At 49.4% G+C, this 16,224-nt stretch overlaps 1 long non-coding RNA gene across 2 annotated transcripts in view; it reads left to right on the top strand.

Annotated features, from left to right (window-relative positions):
• The window catches only part of LOC138249774 (uncharacterized), a 220,029-nt gene that overhangs the window by 91,973 nt on the left and 111,832 nt on the right, over nucleotides 1-16,224 (top strand). For both annotated transcript variants that reach the window (XR_011194841.1, XR_011194840.1), the window contains exon 3: nucleotides 9,442-9,520. This is a non-coding gene — a long non-coding RNA (uncharacterized lncRNA). The remainder of the gene's footprint in view (nucleotides 1-9,441; nucleotides 9,521-16,224) is intronic.

The following is a 16,224-nucleotide window of genomic DNA, read 5'->3' as shown; positions in this document are numbered from 1 at the left end:
GACCAATGATCTGGTGGAAACATTTAATAAGACCCTGAAGGGCATGATCATGGGTTTGTCTGACAAACTCAGGAGGAGATGGGATGTTCTCCTCCCATGCCTGCTGTTTGTCTACAGAAAAGTGCCACAGAAGGGGGTTGGATTCAGCCCCTTTGAACTACTGTTTGGGCACCCTGTAAGAGGCCCATTGTGCTTGGTGAGAGAGTCTTGGGAGAAGCCTCTCAAAGAGTCCAAGGAGAATGTGCTGGATTATGTGCTGGGCCTGCGATCACGCATGGCTGAGTACATGAAGAAGGCAAGCAGAAACCTGGAGGCCAGCCAAGAGCTCATGAAGCTCTGGCATGACCAGAAGGCTACCATGCCTGAGTATAACCCAGGACAGCTGGTGTGGGTTTTGGAGCCCATGGCTCCTAGGGCACTTCAGGCCAAATGGACTGGGCCCTAACCAATTGTGGAGAAAAGGGGTGAGGTCACCTACTTGGTGGACCTTGACACCCCCAGGAATCCTCATAGGATCCTGCATGTTAAAAGGTTGAAACCCCACCAGGACAGGGCAGACCTGACCATGCTGATCGTCACTGATGAAGGGAAGGAGGAGGAGAGTGAACCTCTGCCAGACCTCCTGTCCTCAAATGAACAAGATGGGTCACTGGAGGGAGTGGTACTCTCTCCCACGTTGACAGACCAGCAACAAAAAGACTGCAGACAAGTTTTGGAGCAGTTTGCTAGTCTGTTCTCCCTAACCCCTGGACTCACCAATTGGTGTGTCCATGACATTGACACTGGTGACAGCTTACCTGTCAAAAACAAGCTGCACAGGCCGTCTGACCAGGTCAAGGCCAACATCAAAGCTGAAGTGGCTAAGATGTTGGAGCTCAAGGTAATTGAGCCCTCTGACAGTCCTTGGTCCAGTCCAGTGGTACTGGTGCCCAAACCTAATCCCCAAGGTGGGAAGAAGGAATTGAGATTCTGTGTGGACTACAGAGGTCTAAATGCAGTCACCAGGACTGATGCCCACCCCATACCTAGAGCTGATGAGCTCATTGATAGGTTTGGGTCTGCCAAATTCCTGAGCACATTTGATCTGACCTCAGGATACTTGCAGATTGCCTTAAGTCCAGGAGCTAAGGAGAAGTCAGCATTTTCCACACCAGAGGGCCACTTCCAGTTCAAGGTGATGCCTTTTGGCCTGAAAAATGGTCCTGCCACCTTCCAACGGTTGATGAATAGAGTCCTGTCTGGGTTGGAATCTTTCAGTGCAGCTTATCTGGATTATATAGCTGTATTACGTTCCACCTGGTAGGACCACCTGGTCCACCTGAAGGAAATGCTTCAGGCCCTGCTTCAAGCAGGCCTGACTATCAGGGCAGGCAAGTGCCAGATAGGGCAAAGCTCAGTTGTGACCCTGGGCCACCTTGTTGGTGGAGGCCATGTACAACCTCTCGAGCCCAAGATCCAGACTATCTTGGATTGGGAGGCTCCTAAAACCCAGACTCAGGTCAGGGCCTTTCTTGGTCTGACTGGGTACTACAGGAGGTTTGTTCAGAATTATGGGACCATAGTGGCCCCTCTGACTGAGCTTACCTCCAAGAAACAGCCCAAGAAGGTCATTTGCACCCCAGAGTGTCAGAAAGCTTTTGACACCCTAAAACAGTCTATGTGTTCAGCACCAGTGTTACTGGCCCCTGACTATAGCAAGGAGTTTATAGTGCAAACAGATGCTTCAGAGGAAGGGATTGGGGCAGTATTAGCACAAGTTAATGAAGAGGGCCAAGATCAACCAGTTGCCTTCATTAGCAGGCGACTACTTCCCAGAGAGAGGATGGAGTGCCATTGAGAGGGAGGCCTTTGCTGTGGTCTGGTCCCTGAAGAAGTTGAGGCCATACTTGTTTGGCACTCACTTCTGTGTACAAACTGACCACAGACCTCTCAGATGGTTGATGCAAATGAGGGGGAAGAACCCAAAACTGTTAAGGTGGTCCATTTCCCTACAGGGGATGGACTTCACAGTGGAGCACAGACCTGGGACTGCCCATGCCAATGCAGATGGCCTTTCCAGGTTTTTCCACTTGGCTGATGAGGACTACCAAGGGTGTAGGTTAGTACCCATCACCTTTCATCTTGGGGGGGGGCAGTGTAGGAAAGTCATCCTTTTTGCCATGGTCACCCTCACACTTTTTGGACAGGTACTGGTGGTTACTGACTCTTGGCTGTGCCCTGGGTACTGCTTACCAGTCCCAGGGCCAGTGTTCTGTGTAAAGTGGATATGCAAATTAGGCTAATTATAATTGGCAAATTTAACCCAGCTATAAGTCCCTAGTATATGGTAGGGCATGGTGGTTTAGGGACCCCAGCATAGGTAGTGCCTCCATAGGTGCACTGCCGAGGTGCCCAGTGTCATTTTAAAGGCAGGCTTGCCTTGCTGGCTGCTTTTAAATTAAAGTTGCATGCAAATTCGACTTTGGAATTAAACGTAGTTCCAAAGTCTTAAACTACCTTATTTTTACATATAAGTCACCCCTAAGGTGTGCCCTATGTGCCCCTAAGGCTGGGTGCCATGTAACTATAAGCAGGGACCTTATAAAAATAGTTTTATAAACCCTGGTGAGGTAAAACAGTCAAATTCGTTTTCCCTCATTGTAGTGAATGGCCTCCATAGGCTAAAATGGGGGGAATTTATTTTAATTGTAAAAGTCCCCTTTAATGACAGATACCAGAAGTTTGGTATCAAATTAATTGTTATAATAAATCCCACAACTTCCAGTTGTGGGATTTAATATAACTTGTTCAGGTAAAGAGTTATAAACTTTACTTACAAAGTTGCCAACTTCAGCCCTGCAGTGTTTTTGCTGCTGTGCTCTGATTGGCCAGCCTCTGGCACCGTGGCCAGGCTGCCTTGATGAGGTGTGAAGTGGCCTGCTTCACACAAAGAGATGTGCCTGTGGGAGGAGATCTCCCCTCAGCAGATGGTGAGACAGGAAGGGGGAGGGCTGCCAAACTGGTCTTCAAAGGCAGAGAAGGACATTTGGAACAACCCAGCAACATCCCCACATCCTGCAAACCCAGACAGTTAGGTGCCCCCTTGTTTAGATTAGGAGAGGGCAGGAGAGGGGTGTGTTTATGATTTTTAGCCACACCAGTGGGTGGGCTCAGCCAGATGTAACCTCCAAAAATCACTTTCAGCCATGATGGATTTTTGAAGAATGTTGCCTCCTGGGATTGATTTTTGCTACACTTCCAAGGAAGTGGTCATCACAGGGGGGAGGACCCTGCACCTGATTGGAGAACCAGGACCCCCTGTTTTTCACCCAGGAGCAAGGATACAACTGGCAGACCTGCACCCACACCTCAGATCCCCATCAGATTCAAACAAGGAAGAACCACAGAAGAAGAAGGACTGCCCTGCTGGACCCCTGGCCTGCACCTGGACCCTGCACTTCGAAGGACTGCACCAGCTGCACACTTGGGCTTCACCACAAGAAGGACTTTGCCTGCCTTCAACTGGCTCAGGGAGGGACTCCCTGTTTGCTACAGGTGAAAAATTGCTAACCAGAGTCCCCTACACCAACTCCTGAAGAAATCAACCGGCTGACCATTGTCTAGTGGCAAAAAAGGAGTTTGCGCCAGGTGCATTCTGGGAGTTATATTCCACACCCCCAAGGATCATCTCAGAGCTTCTGGAACCTTCAAATCAAAATCAAATCATTAACATTTATAAAGTGAGCTACTCATCCGTGCGGGTCTCAAGGCACTAGGGGGAAGGGGTTACTGCTGCTCGAAGAGCCAGGTCTTGAGGAGTCTCCGGAATACGGAGTGTTCCTGGGTGGTCCTGAGGATGGTGGGGAGGGTGTTCCAAGTCTTGGCCGCCAGGTAGGGGAAGGACCTCCCACCCGCCGTGGAGCGGCGGATGCGAGGGACGGCGGCGAGAGCGAGGCTGGTGGAGCGGAGAAGACGGTTGGGAGCGTAGAAGCTGAGGCGGCGGTTGAGGTATTCTGGTCCCTTGTTGTGGAGGGCTTTGTGTGCGTGGGTGAGGAGTCGGAAGGTGATCCTTTTGCTGACGGGAAGCCAGTGCAGGTGTCTCAGGTGGGCGGAGATGTGGCTGTTGCGGGGTATGTCAAGGATGAGGCGGGCGGAGGCGTTTTGAATTTGTTGCAGACGTTTCTGGAGTTTTGCGGTGGTTCCAGCATAAAGGGTGTTGCCGTAGTCCAGGCGGCTCGTGACAAGGGCGTGGGTCACGTCTTTCTGGTGTCGGCGGGGATCCAGTGGAAGATCTTCCGGAGCATGCGGAGGGTGAGGAAGCAGGAGGAGGACACGGCGTTGACTTGTTTGGTCATGGTGAGAAGTGGGTCCAAGATGAAGCCGAGGTTGCGTGCGTGGTCTGAGGGGGTCGGTGTGGTGCCAAGGGCCGTCGGCCACCAGGAGTCGTCCCAGGCGGTCGGGGTGTTACCGAGGATGAGGACTTCCGTTTTGTCAGAGTTCAGTTTCAGACGGCTGAGTCTCATCCAATCTGCGACGTCCTTCATTCCATCTTGCAGGTTGGTCTTTGCGCTGGTGGGGTCCTTGGTGAGGGAGAGTATCAGTTTAGTGTCGTCGGCGTAGGAGGTGATGATGATGCTGTGCTTGCGTACGATGTTGGCGAGGGGGCTCATGTAGACATTGAAGAGTGTCGGGCTGAGCGAGGAGCCTTGTGGGATGCCGCAGATGATCTCGGTGGGGTCTGAGCGAAAAGGTGGGAGGTAGACTCTTTGAGAGCGGTTGGAGAGGAAGGAGGCGATCCAGTCCAGGGCCTGGCCTTGGATCCCGGTGGAGCGGAGGCGGTTTATTAGGGTGCGATGACAGACGGTGTCGAAGGCAGCCGAGAGGCCGAGGAGGATGAGGGCGACTGTTTCACCGTTGTCCATCAGGGTTCTGATGTCGTCTGTGACTGAGATGAGGGCGGTTTCAGTGCTGTGGTTGGCTCAGAATCCGTATTGAGAGGGGTCGAGAAGGTTGTTGTCTTCAAGGAAGTTGGTAAGCTGCTTGTTGACGGTCTTCTCTATGACTTTGGCAGGGAAGGGGAGGAGCGAGATGGGGCGGAAGTTCTTCAGGTCGCTTGGGTCAGCTGTAGGTTTCTTCAGTAGGGTGTTGACTTCATCGTGTTTCCAGGTTTCGGGGAAGGTAGCAGACGAAAACGAGGAGTTGATGATGGTCTGGAGGTGCGGGGCGATGATGTCATCAGCTTTATTGAAGATGAAGTGTGGGCAGGGGTCCGAGGGGGCACTGGAGTGGATTGAGTTTATGGTGGTTTTGGTCTCTTCTGTGTTGATGTGGGTCCAGGCGTTGAGGGTGATGGCTGGGGGTGTGGGTTCAGTGTTGGTCGGCTGGGTCTGGTGTCCGAAGCTGTCGTGTAGGTCGGTAATCTTACGATGGAAGAAGGTGGCGAGGGAGTTGCACAGGTCTTGTGAGGGCGTGATGGCGTTGGCTTTGGGGTTGGAGAACTATTTTACGATGCTGAAGAGTTCTCTACTGTTGTGGCTGTTTTTGTCCAGTCTGTCTGTGAAGAAATTCCTTTTGGCTGCGCGGATCAGGTGGTGGTGTTCGCAGGTAGCGTTCTTGAGGGCAGTCATGTTGTCTGTGGTGTGGTCCTTACGCCAGGCTTTCTCAAGGGCGCAACAGGTTTTCTTTGATTCCTTAAGGGTGTCAGAGAACCAGAGAGTTTTTTTGGTATTGGACTGTCTTGGAAGGTGTCTGAGGGGAGCGAGGTTGTCTGCGCAGTTGGTGATCCAGTTCGTGAGGCTGAGGGCTGTGTCGGTGGGGTCGGCGGCAAAGGTGGGTTGGTTGTCGATGAGCGTGGAGAAAAGCTGTTCTTCTGGGATTTTGTTCCAGTGTCGACGAGGGATGGGTTGAGTGCGGAGGTGGCGAGTCTCGCGTCGGAAGGTGAAGTGGACACAACTGTGGTCGGTCCAGTGTAGAGCGGAGGCGTGGCTGAAGGAAACGTGTTTGCTGGCGGAGAAGATGGGGTCAAGCGTGTGTCTGGCGATGTGGGTGGGGGTGTTCACCAGTTGCTTGAGGCCGAGGTTGTCGAGGTTGTCGAGCAGGTCGGTGGTGTTGGGGTCGTTGTTCTGTTCCAGATGGAAGTTGAGGTCGCCGAGGAGGATGTAGTCTGGCGAGGCGAGGGCGTGCGGGGAGATGAAGTCGGTGATGGAGTCGCTGAAGAGGGCGCGCGGTCCGGGAGGACGGTAGATGAGGGATCCTCTGAGGGTGGTCCTGGGGTCTGTGCGGATCTGGAAGTGCAGGTGCTCGGCGGCGAGGGGGGTGTCTTCGGTGGAGGTGGTGACGCTGATGGAGTCTTCGAAGACGATGGCGATTCCTCCTCCTACTTGATTGGTGCGGTCTTTCCAGGAGGTCTTGTAGCCTTCGGGGATGGCTATGGCGATGTCGGGGACCGAAGAGGCGTTCATCCAGGTCTCAGTGATGAAGGCGACGTCTGGTGTGGTGGAGTCCAGGAGGTCCCAGAGTTCAACGGCGTGCTTGTGGACGGATCGAGCGTTGATCAGGATGCATTTGAGGTGGTTGATGGCACGTGGGCTGGTGGTCGTGGTTGTTTCGTGGTGGAAGGTAAGTTTGAAGGTGTGACATGCGAAGGGTCCATGGGTACGTTTCGGGTTAGCTTGGAAGCAGGTGCTGGAGCGCCCTGGGTTGAGGGCTTGGAGGGTGATGGGGTCGTAGCGGTGCAGCGGGGTTTGGGGGTGCTGGGGGCCAGGGGTCGTGGCGCTGGGCGCGGGCCAGGCGCGGACGGGTGCAGACGGGCTTGCCTTTGGCACGCCAGCGGCGCACCCGCTGCGCGTTCGCGCAGCGGCCGCCATAAGAGGGAGGAGGGGCGGGCAGCTGGGGGCGGGGGACGGGAATGGGGCGACGAATGGGAGCTGGGGGGGCGGGGGCGTGCAGGAGGTGGCGGCGGGAAAGCGGAGGGAGGGGGGACAGGTAGAGGGGAGAAGAGGTGGGGAGGGGGGGTTTAAGGGTGGTGGGGGTGAGTTTAGGAAGAAAGTTAGGAGGAAAGTTAGGAAGATAGGGAGGGGGGTTATAGAGGTGGAGGTGGGTGAGGGTGAGAGATAGAAGATAGGGGGTTACAGAGATGGAGGTGAATGAGGGTGAGAGATAGAAGATAGGGGGTTACAGAGATGGAGGTGAGTGAGGGTGAGAGATAGAGTGAAAAGATAGGAAGATAGGGGGGTTACAGAGGAGGTGGCAAGTGAGGGGGAAAGATAGAGAGATAGGTAGATAGGGGCGTTACAGAGGGGGTGGCGAGTGAGGGAGGTCAGAGAGACGAGACAGGAGCAGGAGGGCAGGCGCGGGAAGAACCAAGAAGCAGGTAAAAGAAGAAGAGGAGCAGAAGAGGGAAGATCAGAAGACAGAACAACACAGAAGAAGGTAAAGAAGAAGAGGAGCCGAAGATCAGAAGACAGAAGAACACAGAAGAAGGTAAAGAAGAAGAGGAGCGGGAGAGCAGAAGAGAGAAGAACACAGAAGAAGGTAAAGAAGAAGAGGAGCAACGAGCAGCAGAGGGAAGAGCCAAGAAGAGGGACAGAGAAGAAGAAAGCACACGCAGGTCGCGGTGCAAAGGAGAGAGAGAGAAGCACACAGAAGAAGAACACAGATGAAGACAGAAGACGGGAGCAGGAAAGAAAGAAGAGTACAGATGAAGACTACAGAAGAAGAGCACAGAGGAAGAACAGAGATGAAGAAAAGAAGCAGGAGAGGAGGTGAGTAGCGCGGGGCAGGGCGAGGGGCTGGGCGGTGGGGGGTGGGTACTTACTGTGAATTCGCTGGGCTTGCTAGGAGGTCTCAGGAGCCTGGGCTGGTGGAGCTGCAGCGGCAGGGGGAGCGACCTACCCTTGGGTCAACCTTGGGTTGAGCTGTGGACCCCGAAAGAACCATAAAGGAACATCAGGGAGAAGATCCAGAAGTTTGGAGAACTTTTGAAAAAAAAGCTCCATAGAGGGACCGACCCGCCGTGGCAGCACTAGTCGCCTTGCCTGAACTGCGACCCGGCCTGACTTGCAGGATTGTCCGGGTGAAGAAAATCTCCAAAAAAGAGACTAAGTCCGAACGTAGGAAGTTGACGGGACCTCCTAGGCAGCGTATCCGAGGAGGGCTCCAAGGACATCAGATCAAGATCCAGGTTTGCCCAGGTCGAAGGATTTTTACCTCGAAAAAATGACTAAGTCTGAAGGTAAAAATCTCCACTGAGTGCTCCTGCGACGCGTATCTGGAAAAGGGTTGCAGGAGGTCGGATTGGACTGGCAGGATCGTCCCTCTGAAGAAAATCTTCAGAAAAACGACTACGTCCGAAGGTAAACTTTTGACCGGGGCCTCCCGTGGGCTGTAGCCGAGCCGGGCTCCATTGTGGTCGTCCTTATACTTTGACTTTGCCGGGTCGAGGTGCCACCAGATGACACGATTGGCACTTTTTGTTTCTAGGAGCTAGAAAACAATAATTCTTTAATAATTCATATCTCCGGTTCCCCTTATCCGATTTTATTCGTTTTTGTGTAATTTTTTTGATAAAAATATGATCTATTTTTATAAATAGGTTTTGTATTTTTAAACTGTTTCCTGTGTTTTATTTAATTACTGTTTCGTGATATTTGAATGCATTACACTCTGTCTCCTAAGTTAAGCCTTGTCGCTCGTTGCCAAGCCTCAAAGGTTTGAGCTGGGTTTAATTTACTGAGACCTAACTGGACCTAAGTGGAGGTTAGTGGCCTATTTCTAAGGGTAGGTACCTACCTGCCCTAAGCAAAAACCCATTTTCCAACACCACCCACAATGATGACTTTGGTTACTTTGCATCATGCCTCTCCATAATTGTGTTGCAACTCTTGTCATCCTCAGCTGTAATCCTTCTGTAATGAGGTTTGAACGCCTAAAAGTTCTTGCAACAAGAAATAACAATTTGTTTCAACATTAGCGATGAATATACAGTTTTGATCTATTGTACATTCAAACCATAACATATGTTTGTGGATTGATTTTAAATTTCTATTTCTGTAATCTGAAAACCCAGAACTAGTCTAGATGTGTAAATGTTTGAGCTATGCAAAAGCTTGAACGTCCTGTGATGGACAGTGTGTAAAAATGTGCTGGATAAGGTGGAGTGTCAGCTGTACAGGTTTCAGGGCTACAAGGGCTCCTATGAATCTGGCCCAGAAATATAAAAATGGCCGTCAGAGAGAAGGACCATTATTAGGTGAAAAGGGCCTGGAGTTGTAGCGGCCAATGACGTCTGGATGTAACATGCTGTAGGGTACAGAATGTATAATCCAAAAGGGGATGTGGTCAAGTAGGAAAGGCTTTTCTGGGGTCACGAGGACACCACACAAGGTTGCACAGTATTCACTGTAATTACATGAAGGTTAATGCCAATTAAGACCCACTTCCTGTTTCTTCTTCCTCTTGTAGCACTGATTCAACAGTAACCATGTCCTCCCCACCACCAACATCAGTGGGGGAGGACCTCCAACAGCTCCTGAAGGAATATGTGAGTGATATTATATCTTCCATGGCTTTTGTTTGCACTTGAATATCTGGAGACTGTTGGGAAAAGGGAGGGCAGTGCTACTTTCACCCAGCAGCAGTCCTGTGAGAGAACCTGAGACACAGAAGGAGACCACAGGGATGGGCCTGAGAGGCAGAAGGAGACCACGGGGATGTGCCTGAAAGACAGAAGGAGAGTGATCACAGGGGTGGGCCTGAGAGGAAGAAAGAGAGAGACCACAGGGGCGGGCCTGAGAGAAAGAAAGCAAGGGACCACAGGGACGAGTCTGAGAGAAAGAGAGAGCGAGCGAGCACATGGTGTGGTCTGAGAGCAAGAGAGAGAGAGCACTGGGAGGGGTCTGAGAGGAAGAAAGAGACCACAGAGAGGGGTCTGAGAGGAAGACAGAGTGCACAGGGACGGGCCTGAGAGGAAGAAAGAGAGAGACCACAGGTGCAGACCTGAGACAAAGAGAGAGTGAGCACAGGGAGGGGTCTGAGAGTAAAAGAGAGAGACCACAGGAAGGAGTCTGAGAGGAAGAGGGAGAGAGAAAAAACACAGGGAGGGATCTAAAAGGAGGAGAGTTAGAGAGCACAGGAAAGTATCTGAGAGGAAGAGAGAGATAGCACTGGGAGGGTTCAGAGAGGAAGAGACAGAGCATGGGGAGGGTTTTGAGAGGAAGAGAGAGAGTATGGGGGGTCTGAGAAGAGAGAGAGCACAGGGAGGAGTCAGAGAGAGAGAGAGAAGGCCTGAAAAGAAGAGAGAAAAGACAAGCTTAGATTGAATGAGACAGGATAGGTAAGGGTAAACTTTGGGGTAATGCATAAGGAGACAGAGTTGATAGTGATAGCACAAAGAAAGACATTGAAAATGAGGGGATGCAGGAAGAGAAAATAACAATTAGGAAGAGAATTGGGGCTTATCAGAGTGGGAACGGTCGAAAAGAAACGTGAGGAGGTGAAGAGATACAAATAGAGAAGAGGGGAGTATTTGAAAGAGTATGTGGAAGAAATAAAAGTAGACAGGAGATGTTATGGTAAGTCCTGGTGAATCAGAAATATTTTTAAGCATTTGGGCAAGACAATAAATTAAAAATGGATGAGAGATGAAAATGTGGAGCGTGCAAAGGCAAAAATGATATAGTTCAGGGATGTGGAATTCCTATCGCCCGGGACATCTTGTTTGGGGTCAAGGGCAACAAGTTTTTATGTTTACTTTGTCCTTGGGACAAGTAGGCCCAACCCTCTGCAGCACAAACCCTTTGGCTGCCTGTTTACAAAGAGTGGAACTCTCTGCAGTTGAGGTAATGTGTTTCCAAAAGATAATGCTGTTCGAACTTGTATTTATGGTTCATTATTTGAAAGTCTTCATTATTAGGGTGAGTGCTGTAAATAAATGTTTTAAGGTCACACTTCACTACTGACGTTGGTTCCAGTAAAAAAAAAAAAAAAAAGTGTATACACATATTTGAAAAGTTTAGGCTATGAGGCTAAATATAATGCTCCCAGAATGCTCTCTGATTAGATGCAAATGAAGTGTCATTTAGTAAAATGTGTTGATGCATGCTAGTATTTCCCAAAAATATTTCTAATGGAAAATCAGTGTAACCATTTTCAACACGATTATGGGAAGCATAAAAATAAACAAACACTGACAAAGCCAACTGATCCAACTTATTTTTATAAGTCTTTTAGTTTCATCAATGCGTGTCTTGTTTTGACATGGCTTTTGTAACACTTTATTGTTGTGGGAGCTACCAGGCCCTCAACATTGTAACAAACACTGGCAAAAACCACCCAAAAAGTTTTTGAACTCTAAAAGAACACGTTGCCACCAGTGGCATAAGAAAGGCCCCGCAGCCGCCCTCCAGGGGGGCCCTTCAGCACAGCACCTGCCCTGAGTGAGTCTGGAGAGGGGTCTCCTCCATGTTCTTTGCAAAGGGGCACACTCCAGTTCGTCACTGATTGCCACTGTAGTTCCTGACACTGAACAAAACTACTTTGTGTGCCAATATGCTCCTTGTGGAAGAGCAGAATGCGATCACTCACAGTAAAGCCAGCCGAAAGAGAGAGAAATAGAAGTTTAATAAAAACAAAATGTCTTTGTTAACACCTGACCTAATTAGGGACCAAGACCCACATGTAGGTAGCTTTTTGCATGTCGCAAACAGCGACTTTCGCTGTTTGCGATGTGCAAAAAGCACATTGAGATGCACAAACCCAGTTTTGCGATTCGGTAACCTGGTTACCGAATCGCGAAACGGGTTTGCGACTCGCAATCGGGTGTTCCCTTCCTAATTGCGACTCGCAGTGCAATGTAGGATTGTTTTGTGACCGCGAACGAGGGCGCAAACCAATCGCAGTTTGCACCCATTTCAAATGGGTGCTAACACTTTCGCAAAAGGGAAGGGGTCCCCATGGGACCCTTTCCCCATTGTGAATGTCACTGTAAACATTTTTTCAGAGCAGGCAGTGGCCATAGGGACCACTGCCTGCTCTGAAAAAATGAAACTAAAACGTTTATTTTTCGTTTTTGTAATGCATCTTGTTTTCCTTTAAGGAAAACGGGCTGCATTACAAAAAAAAAAAAAAAAACTGCTTTATTGAAAAGCAGTCACAGACATGGTGGTCAGGGACACCATCCTACATTCGGATTTGCGAAATTGCAAGTCGCTCTGACTCGCAATTTGCGGGTCGCAAATCTGAACCTACCTACATGTGGCCCCAAATTCTTAAAGTCACAAAAGTGCACCCATGGTATATGTCGTACCCCTATAAAATATTTGTGAACTGTATTTTAGCATGGGTAAATACGATGTGTAGATTTGCTCATGTGAAAATCTATTGAGCATTTGCAAGTTCATTTTCCCTCCAGCCACTTTCTTCCCAACCCTGAAAGAAGTTCTAATTCTGCCATTGTCAGGAGTAAATGTCCAACCTTTCTTATTATGGGAAAATATTAGAGAGAAGCTTTAAAACATGCAGGTTAGTAGGTTTGCAGACTCAAAGGCATTCCAGCCCTGGAACTATTGCTTACTGCGTCCTCCAGCCCCAGTATGCAGATCTGCAGAAAGGTGGCAAAATAAGGAAATTGCTACAGTAGGGATTGAAACTGCAAGTATTCAAGTCCTACTATGGTAGTAGCTCTGGCATAATCAGAGAGGCTATTATCAGAGCTCTTCCATAATGAGATTGCTGCCATAATTTGTCGCCACACTACATGGCACCAAAGGGACAAGTAGATCTTTTTACAGGACAAGTAGATTTGAGAAGCAACTTGTCCCCTGGACAAGTAGATATTTTAATAAATTCCACACCCCTGTAGTTATAAAAGAGAGACATTGAAGTAAAGAAGGAAAAATGGTGAGAGAAAATGGAGGAAAGAAACAGAAAAGTGAGTAGAAAAGGCCGCATCCAGCAGACCCATGACCAAAGGCAATGTGCTTACATCTTAACACATCACAAATGAGTATCATGCTAATGTCCTATGATTCCACAATATATTGTTAGAGCAAATACTTGCTATGGACATATTTAGTACATTTAGTAGTTGCTGTGAATGGCAATTTATGTAAATGTTCCCTTTATAATTTACTATTTGTTGGAAAATGGGTTATTGGTAAGGGCAGGTAAGTACCTACACTTAGTAATATGCCACTAAACTCCACTTAGATCCAGTCAGGTCTCAGTAAATTAAACCTAGCTCAACCCTAGGTAGCTTGGCAACGAGCGACAAGGCTTAACTTAGGAGACAAAGCGTAAAGCATTCAAATATCACAAAACAGTAATTAAATAAAACACAGGAAACAGTTAAAAAATCCAAAATCCATATATAACAATAGATTATATTTTTATCTTTAAAATGACACCAAAACAAATATAATCGGATAAGGGGAACCGGAGATATGAATTAAAAGAAAATTAATGCTTTCTAGAGCATATAAGCAACTAGCGCTTAAAGGGTTAAAAAAGGTCACACTGGAAAGGAACAAAGTCCAGAGTTCAGGCCACCAACGAGGTAACACTGTCACACTTACTTTCAGAAGTGTTTGATTCAGGAAAGTGGTCCACAGCACCAGTAAAGGGTTCAGAGGCTCTGGTGTGCCTCTTGGGGTCTGGGACTACAACTCCTGCAATGCATTTCTTTAACTTATGGAGTTGCTCCAAACATCTCCAAACTTCTGGATCTTGTTCCAGAAGTCCTTTTTGTGTCCTTGAAGTGTCCACAACTTGGTCCAATGTTCCAGAAGCTCTGAGTTGCTCTGTGGGAGTTGGGACTACAATTCCCAGAATGCACCTGGTCAGAATCCTCAAATGGCTGGTCAGCTGGGCTCTGCTTGCAGGACTTGATGCAGGGGACTCTGGGCAGCTCCTTTGTATCTGTAGCAAACAGGGAGTCCCTTCTTGAAGCAGTAGAAGACAGGTAAAGTCCTTTTAGTGGTGAAGCCCAAATGTACAGCTGGTGCAGTCCTCCAGAGTGCAGTGTCCAGGTGCAGGTCAGGGGTCCGGCAGGGCAGTCCTTCCTCTCCTGTAGTTCTTCCTTGTTGGAATCTGATAGGGATATGCGGTGTGGGTGCAGGTCTGCTAGTTTTTTCCCTGCTCCTGTGTGAAAAACAGGGGGGTCCTGGTTCTCCAATCAGGTGCAGGGTCCTTCCCCCTGTGATGACCACTTCCTGGGAAGTGTGACAAAAATAAATCCCAGGGAGCAACGTTCCTCAAAAATCCATCAAGGCTGAAACTGATTTTTAGAGGTTACATCTGGCTGAGCCCACCCACTGGTGTGGCTAAAAATCCTAAACACACCCCTCTCCTAATCAAGGGGGCACCTAATTGTCTGGGTTTGCAGGATGCAAGGGTGTTGCTGGGTTGCTCCAAATGTCCTTCTCTGCCTTTGAAGACCAGTTTGGCAGCCCTCCCCCTTTCTGCTTCACCATCTGCTAAGGGGAGATCTCCTACCCCAGGCACATATCTTTGTGTGGAGCCAGGCCACTTCACACCTTATCAAGGCAGCCTCGACAGGCTGCCAGAGGCTGGCAAATCAGAGCACAGCAGCAAAAACACTGCAGGGCTGAAGTTGGCAACTTTTCAGGTAAAGTTTAAAACTCTTTACCTGAACAAGTTATATTAAATCCAACAACCGGAAGTTGTGGGATTTATTATAACAATTAATTTGATACCAAACTTCTGGTATCTGTTACTTAAGGGGACTTTAAAAATTAAAATAAAGTCTCCACATTCTAGCCTATAGAGGCCATTCACTACAATGAGGGAAAAACGAATTTGACTGTTTTACCGCACCAGGGCTTATAAAACTATTTTTATAAGGTCCCTGCTTATAGTTACATGGCACCCATCCCTAGGGGCACATAGGGCACACCTTAGGTGTGACTTATTTGTAAGAATAAGGTAGTTTAGGATTTTGGAACTACTTTTAATTCCAAAGTCGAATTTGCATATACCTTTAATTTAAAAGCAGCCAGCAAGGCAGGCCTGCTTTTAAAATGACACTGGGCACCTCATCAGTGTACCTGTGTGTGCACTACCTATGTTGGGGTCCCTAAACCTACATGCCCTACCATATACTAGGGACTTATAGGTAGGTTGACTTAGCCAATTATAATTAGCCTAATTTGCATACTGATTTTACACGGAGCACAGGCCCTGGGACTGGTTAGCAATAACCAGGGCACCATCAGAGTCAGGAAAACACCAGCAAAAAGTGGAAAATGGGGGCAAAAAGTTAGGGGGCCTCTGCAATCAGCCCTATTCTCTCACGCAAGCACCGCCCCGCCCACACGCCCAGGAGGCTCAGCCCAACCCTGGGAGAGTCTTCCTGGCTTGTCAGGCGAGGAACACAGTGAAGAGAACAGGCTGTCCCTTTGCAGGGCCTACTCTGCCTGACATCCTCCTGCCATGGTCACTACTTCTGGATAGTGACTCCATCCCAACAGTGAAAGGACCCATCTCAAACTGAAACTTCTTTCTAGGGGGTCTTCCTCCTCTCTCTCGGTCAACTTGGGTAGTGAGGTGCCCACCTCCCCTACCCTTAGTTTTGCTAGGGCAACACCTAGCTTACCCAAGAGCTCACCTAACACTTGAGCAACCCCACCATGACCAACAGGGTCAGGGGGCCTACTTTGCTTTTGGCTCTGGGGTCTGCCTACCAGGCCAAGTACAGTGCTGCCAGGAAGGCTAGCATCCAGCAGAGGCTACTGACAGCTGTCAGTACCAAGAACCACACCCTAAGCTCTCCACTGACAGGTGGCTGAGCTGCTTTAGGGGCAACTATGTGGTCATGGCACCCCTCTTGCTGTCTAGAGTGGGGGGCTACCACCTCGTGTGGCAGACACCCTCCTTCCACTCTCCATTCTGTCAGTGCAGGGGCAACATCCTGCATCTGGACAGCTGCCTGACTACTCAGGACTTCCTTGGGGTCAGGAGAGGCCTCACCAGTGCCAACTCTGGGCTCCCCCCACTGGGGCAGAAGGCTTTTGGCTCCCTGGAACTCTCTTTAAGAGTGGCCCACCCGTCCTTTTCTTCTTTCCTTTTCATGGGGACCCCTGTCTCCTAACTGTAGAGACTGACTCCCCAGGACTTTGGGTTGGGGGGGCGCACTGGGCGAGCGCCCCTTCTGGGACCAGACTCACCTCTGGAAGGTCATTGCCCAGGATGCAATCTAGGGGGAGGTCAGCACTGACTACCACCCTAAAC

This window comes from Pleurodeles waltl, chromosome 8 (assembly GCF_031143425.1).
Source record: "Pleurodeles waltl isolate 20211129_DDA chromosome 8, aPleWal1.hap1.20221129, whole genome shotgun sequence".
Taxonomy (NCBI): domain Eukaryota; kingdom Metazoa; phylum Chordata; class Amphibia; order Caudata; family Salamandridae; genus Pleurodeles; species Pleurodeles waltl.
This window is presented reverse-complemented; position numbering and strand designations above follow the sequence as displayed.